Source organism: Ptychodera flava, chromosome 21, assembly GCF_041260155.1.
Source record: "Ptychodera flava strain L36383 chromosome 21, AS_Pfla_20210202, whole genome shotgun sequence".
Classification (NCBI taxonomy): domain Eukaryota; kingdom Metazoa; phylum Hemichordata; class Enteropneusta; family Ptychoderidae; genus Ptychodera; species Ptychodera flava.
Window position 1 is genome coordinate 12,666,622 of NC_091948.1, and position 7,419 is coordinate 12,674,040.

Here is a 7,419-nt window from a genome sequence, read left to right on the forward strand (position 1 = left end):
TGCTATATAAATGGGTGATACAATGACAGCAGTCAAAGAAATTTAGTATTTTTATTTCAGCTAATTGCGTATATAATACTTAAGGAACTTTGAAATTAATCTGTGGTGAATATTGTTCATAATTTTGAATGAATTCAATGAGGGTGCAAATATGTGGCAAAAGTTTAAATTCACAGACAAATGCAATATATGCTGAAACAAGTGAGCATTTTCACTTCACATCTGGTTGTTTAGTTTTCCTAAGTCTTTCAATCATCGATCTATATATTTGACACACAGTAATGACATTCTCAAACATTTAAATTTCAATATTTAACCACTATGTTGGAGTGCATTACGTGCATGATTGTCTTTCTACCCATCAAATATCTATCAAAAGATATCTAACTACATGAATATTGAAAGTTTATATGTTCGTAACACAACAACATTTATCGACATAAATGAGCCGACAGACTTGTAAACATAAGTCTTACTATGTTACCATCGTTACAGGAAAATACATCTGCAATTTGGAGACCAAGCAGAATCAACGAGTAGACCAGTCCAACGGTGAATGTCAGAATCGACTCCAGCGTGATAGCAGCAAATAAAGGGTAGTAGTAAAGGCAATACTCCAATACGCTGAGAATTCTGTAACCAACTATTTTATTCAAACAATACAGTTAACAAATAAATAAATAAATAAATAAATAAATAAATAAATAAATAAGTAAATAAATTGACATCCTTTCCTGCTTATATATTACGAGCTGTTTACTCCAGTATTTATATACCAGCGAACTTTTAAACATTACGGAAATAACTTTTAAAAATCTTGAAAATGTCAACCACAAAATCCACAGGCTCGTGTGCACACGTTAGTAAGATAAACGGTAACGCTGCCAGCATTGCAAAACACTACGATTGGTAACTGTTGGAGATGAATTCTTCTCTCTTCTGGTGTACCTTTTATATGACGAGTTACGATGAAATGGTTACTTGTAGCACGATGCACGAAGTATTATTAATTGGATATATTATCTGTTCAAATCTAATGACATAGATATATCAATGACCAAGAAACTCAAGATTGAGCGAATTTAGTTATGTATGTACGGTTTTTTCGGGTTTCGTTTGCTGTAAATTTGCTTTGTTTGTTTAGCATACTAAAGTTATGAACCGACAGTGCAAATAAAAAGATGGCATTAATATCATCATCATAACAGGTCAAACACAAGCCGCTTTTCAATATTTCTGGCTACATCAAGAAAATTCTGGGTTTTTTCTTGAAGAAGCTTGACGCTTATTGCCCTGCTCACAAAATACGGCTAGTTTTCAAAAGTTATGTGCGAGTCACCATAGAATAGTTTCATTCATGAAGGAATATTCCACACAGGACGCGTTTAGAGACAAAACATTTGGTAGCAACGCAGTGGGGAGGGATTGAGAAATTTCAACTGATGTCACTGAAGGCCTGACCATCGTTCCTTGAAAAACAAAAAAATAAAGTATTTGAAGGAAGAACTTGGTGATCTCTATATGTAAAGAACATTACTTGACGGCGTCCTAAGTATCCCTACAAAGCAGGTAACCCACTTTACCACAGAATGTTATCGAAATACAGTCTCTTACCTCTGACAAATGGATCACTGCTAAATGACTCTTCAGATATAATAATTTCAGAAACTGGCGCCGTTGATGCCAGAACAAATGCCGCAGCGTATGCTAAACGATTGCTTGTATCGTCAAGCAGATTCACGGGACTGTAACAATAAGTGTGAAAAGACGAAGGGTATTTTACAACTTACCAAAGTGTTATTGCAAGTTGGTAATAATGACGCTATTCACCACAGTTGTAAGAATTGTTACTGAAATCTAGCAATACCTCTAGTATCATATTATCAGGGCCACTTTTTTATTCACTGGACTGAATTCATTTACGTTATGAACTGTGTTGATGTTTTATTTACATAAACCACAAAAAAGCTGAAGACAAACTTACTATATAATTCCTGGCCGACCGTCAAATCGTCCTGGCCATAGCCTCTTCCTTTTCTGTAATAGGCTTAACAACGCAGTCACTAATATCTGGATCCCGCGTAAACGTAAACAAATATAATAATTTGTGTTATTAGTTCTTTGGGTTTTAACCTACCATTAGAAAATATTAATGACAAAAACATTCTTTGAAGCCATTTTTTGTGAAATTAAACTCTACCAAAGTTCTCAATACATAAACCAAATCAAATTAATAATCGAATAAATTGAAGCGAGTTTTCATAACGTTAGAAAGCTGAAAACATGGCATTACAGTCGTCTCCCATATTTTGACTATCATCGACCGGTGGATAGAGGGACTGTATTATCATCAAGCCAAATTCATCGTGTGCAATCTCCAGTTCAGAGCTTCAATGTTTCTACCAAAGCAACAACGTCACTTAGGTGTATTTAAAAATCGATGCACTCTGTGACGCATACCTACCGATAGAGACAGGAGATAATAGAATGATCTGTCAGATGGTAACTGACACTTCGGAGTCACAGTTTCGCTGTAATTATGAGTGGTAAGGAAGTTTGTTGATTATTTTCATTGTCATGGTCATTCAATGGAGGAATGTATTTTCTGAGATGCAGCAATACATGCTTATACTTCAACTCTTATCTGCATCATCCCACATCCCTGACTGTGTACCTTAGTTTGTTGCCGTCGTTATGTATTAGTTTCAACTTGAATGTCACTTAAACGATAAACTTGTACGTTATTGTTTGCTAAAACCGGTTGACTACGGTCCATTTGCAGCCAGGCCGGTTGTACCATGATTCACTTCAACTTCGCTATATTTTGAGGAAATGTATGTGTTATGGAACGAAGCATTTCTTGCATGTATAAATACAGTCCTGTTTCTAGAATTTGGAATGAAGTAAAAATGTCTCGTAAGATGTAGGGGAAATACAGTTGAGAAATAGACATTCGCCTTGCAGACAATGTCTACTTTTGGTTATGGTAATCGCAATGGCAATGTCTTTTGTCACTGTCGAATCACAGCGGATTAAACAGTAACAACTATCAGCTTTTGTTAAAGCTTTGGTTAGAATGGAGCGGAATATTTATACTGGCTATTGCGAGCACGATTGGAACTAATTTGAGATGATTGGATGGTGAAGTAATGTCGATTTCATCTAGTAATGTTATTTCATCTGCTTTTCTTTTTATATTACACACTTGTTTTTATGAGTAATTTGCGATATTGCAACATTCAGCTACGGCACTTAACACTTTTGAGAAATTTGCAAAATATGAAAATCCAATTATGTCAAATTATTCCCAATAGTGTTTGCGATGCAAGTGAACTGTATCAGTGATGAAATCTTTAATGATCCATTTATTTGCCAGCTCAAAAATAGACACGTATATTCATATATTTCTTTTCAGTAAAACTACCACGAAGAAAGAGAAATGAATAATATAAAAAAGTTACTATTTACTAGCAGGTTCTCTATTTCTATTTTGAGTGCGATCAAATGTCGCAAGCAAGTGATCAAGTTGTAGTTGTTAAAGCCATATGCAAACATCAGTCAAGTAAACAGAGCTGACAACTTGTTAGTGTACTTAGTTCTCGTGTGCTCATTGGGCCGTTTAAGAAAGGCAAAGCTGTACCAACCTTGGCGACTCCATTTTTTCGCTTTGAAAGACCGCACCAACCAACAACGATGAGGAAAATCTGCAAAATGTTCAAGAACCTCAGGTGGGAGTTTTAATGACATTCATATCTAATACGGCATTAAAAGTGGCTTCAAATTAAAGAAAACTTTTAGAAATTAAGAGTAGTAACAATCATTTTGGCAGACTTGATAAAACTATGAAAATGTTAAGTGTTCATTGAAACAAAGATAATCTTATATAATTCGTAATACCACCATTCTTGATCACAAAGTTGCGCGCACATTGTATACCTTTATTTTACACAGTGTCATAGTTTTGCAAAAATTCACAAAACTTCCATTTCCTGTTAACTGAAACCAGAGATATATATTGGTAGGATTTCAAAGCAGTCATAAGCTTGTAATGATAGAAGTGTATATTTCTGCTAATCATCCGATATGCTAACTTCTTTCTTCTGCATTTTCAACATTTTTAATATGTCTATTTAGTGTTTTCTCATTCCTGTCTTTAAATGCTATGAAACAAAACGACAATTTTGTTTGACAATAAATTTCAAATATTTTAAATGAGTCATTAAAATGTTGCTTATTTAATTTTAGTGACTTCTTGAATGTCCGCCTTACCACTCCTGCCATTTAAGAATAAGATAAAATGCTAGATAAAATGCAAACCAAACTTTGCCTTTTTGCTACATAAATTCTTGTTTCAACTGGGACGTTAAATTTCATAAAGCAGTGTCAAGTTTACAACTTAAATTCAATTTTTATTTTTATACTAGTGATGAGCTTTGACCCTAAATGTGTACCCCTACATCCTTCGATTAAAGTATTTCTTCAGCAGTATACTTTCTTTCTGTTTTTGACCATATATAGTGTGAGGGAGACTTCGTGTCATCTTTGGTGATGTCTATTACTTTATAAAAAGTGTGTTGGTTACATGCAATGCCAATGTAATGCTCACTATAATTCGCCTGCGAAACTCGATATCAACTTCAGTGGTACTCGACGAAGAATTATGGCTTTATAAAGAGTGCTAGTTGAGATATCTCAATGCTTTGAGGCAGGCCAATCCCCATCTATAGGATAAGTGGCTCATTGGCATTTTGACACATATCTTTATCAGTAGAAATACGCTGACGATAATTGATTATCTACACGTTACACATGCAGCGATAAGGGTCAATGCGTTTGGTAGTAAAACAGGTTTTACATTTGAAAGGAATTCATCATTTCTTGGGTAGAGTAACATACTTGCTACAATTGACAATAAGAATGAGTGGACCGTAATATGACACAAATTCTGTTATGCCAGTATCAGTCTCCGGTCTATGGATGGTGCATATACAGGGATCTGATCAGTCGAAAAAATGTAAATAATAGAGGTACATTTGCTACAATTGTCAGCCGTGTAAATGACCCTGGATGTGAGTTAATTTTTTTCTGCCACACTTGATCAACGATTTAGGGCAGAGCATTATCAGGGAATCACGACTATCTACACTTAAACTAACAAGTAGAAAGTGCAGTACGATAATTACAGTAAAACGACTCAAAATTGCAGTGTTGTCTGTGATGGTGAGTCATATATATATATATATATATATATATATATATATATATATATATATATATATATATATATATATATATATATATATATATATATATATACCTTTGTGTATATACGTACGTATGTGTCTGTCTATGTATCCATGTAGGGTGATATACGTGTGTGTACATGTACATATGGGTGCTTACATGGATATATGTGTCTGTTGCATTGTAACGCGTACACATCTGAAATCATGGCTACGTTCATGCATACGTGTACATCCATGTGTGTCGTATTTACACGTACACGTATCATGTGTATGTGTATTCTCAACCCATCTCATTTCAATGTGCACCTGAAAATCGTTTTTAAATGTGTAAACTAATTATTTTACGTTCGGTGCCTCATAGGCGTTGTACGTAACATCACGTTTATGAAGCAATATTTCTCACTAACGATGACATGTAACCCGACCCCACCCCTTCTATACATTTTCAAAAAGCAGGGAATATAAAGTTTACTATGGTAGCAATAGTTTACTCTAAAATGAAGGGGAGCATATTTAGGGTAAACCTTAATTTTGGTCTCAATTGCAAAAACTGAACACTATTTTCACTGTTTTATGAAATTTAATGTCGTTCATGGAACGAGTGTGTACAGAAAAAGAACGGCAATTTTGTTTTCCATCATATATTTTCATTTTTGAATGGTAGGAATTGAAAGACTGATATTGAAAAAAGTCATCAAAATCATGAGAAACAACCCTTATTTAAAATGTAATAATTCTATTGCAATTTGACCCTGCCAGAGTGGAGTTACATTCTTTTGAAATGTTTAAAACATGGAGTGATTTGCATACACTTGCAGAAGTTTACACTTCTTTCTCATCGAACAAATGACTGCTTGTCATGCTACAAAGTGAAACCTACTAATATTTCTATTTTGGGCGAACAAATTACTGAAAATCGAATACAATGAGCTTTTGCGAACAGGTATTAACATTGGGCAATCAATGTCGTGTAAAATTGTCAAACGCCTTCGTTAGGTCAGCAAAGGTCATTGTTGCAATGACAGACGAATGAACCTTTGTTTAAACAAGCTGACAGCTCTTTAATTGCACGGGTATATATCAATATTCATATTGCTACATTCCTCCGTTACCATTTACTCTTTGTGCATTTATTCTGGCGTCCAGGGCATTTCATTTAGCGCTAAACACCGAGTCATTTATATCTGATATGTTGAAATACAAGATAAATCTCATAGCACTTGGATTTCAGGTTTGGTTTTACAATATGTCTTCCACAATTAACCCAGTGTTTTGTCAGCCGTAACATTGAAGGAACGGTAACTATCCCTTGATATACTGTATTTGTCGCACAAATAATGTGTACAACCGACATTCATTTCTCGTGAACAGAGGAACAAAAGAGGGACACAGGTTTGAATAGAGACACGGTGTGGAATTTTTGTCAACAACACAGGCTAGGGTGAGATTTTTGTGTACTAAATTTCATGATTCTAAAATTCAATCTTTCAGGGCCCCAGCAGTCTGCTATGCCTCGAAGAAGGCATTAGTATATAATACAGGTTGATGATCCCTTATAGTCTGCAACAACCTGAAATCAGACTGCAAATATCACCGGGACTGCAAGGCACTGCCAACAGAGGGACGAGACGGCGGATTAGATGTTGAGTCCAATCCCAGAAAACGACCAGAATAAAAGTAGCAAAAACCCAAAAAACCCTACCTTCGGAGCAGCAACGAACCAAGACGTTCACATTCACCAGCGGCGATGAAATATTTTCTGACAAAAATTGTACTGGGAGGGTTTTACAATGTGTCTACAGTTACACATAACCTTTGACGAGTCTATTTGCGTTACCGAACCACTCATGACAGCATAAGTATCCGCTGACCTCCCTCCGAGCTCAGACATTATCTCCGTTCTGTGACGGAGCAGGTCGTGTAATTTGCATAGTTCATTGCGCATGCTAAGTAGACATTGCCAATATAATTTTTTCGCTTTACCTTGTAAAAGAACCTTGTTTTACGGGCACCAGTCAACTCGCACTTTTTCTAACTCGCCCAGAACAAACTCGCCCGATTGCAACTCGCCCAATACCAACTCGCCCGATTCCAACTCGCCCGATGCCAACTCGCCCGATATTATTTTGCAATTTTATGAGTACCTGGTAAGCAGCTCTGCATGGCAGGGCTG

General features: G+C 35.7%; 1 long non-coding RNA gene across 1 annotated transcript; it reads right to left on the minus strand.

Annotated features, from left to right (window-relative positions):
* Window positions 1–474: 474 nt before the first annotated feature.
* Window positions 475–2,533, minus strand: LOC139121438 (uncharacterized). Its single transcript, XR_011549274.1, has 4 exons — window positions 2,465–2,533; window positions 1,985–2,070; window positions 1,615–1,745; window positions 475–643 (listed from the first exon to the last, which is right to left on the minus strand). It is a non-coding gene; the product is annotated as an uncharacterized lncRNA (long non-coding RNA).
* Between the last annotated feature and the right edge of the window lie 4,886 nt (window positions 2,534–7,419).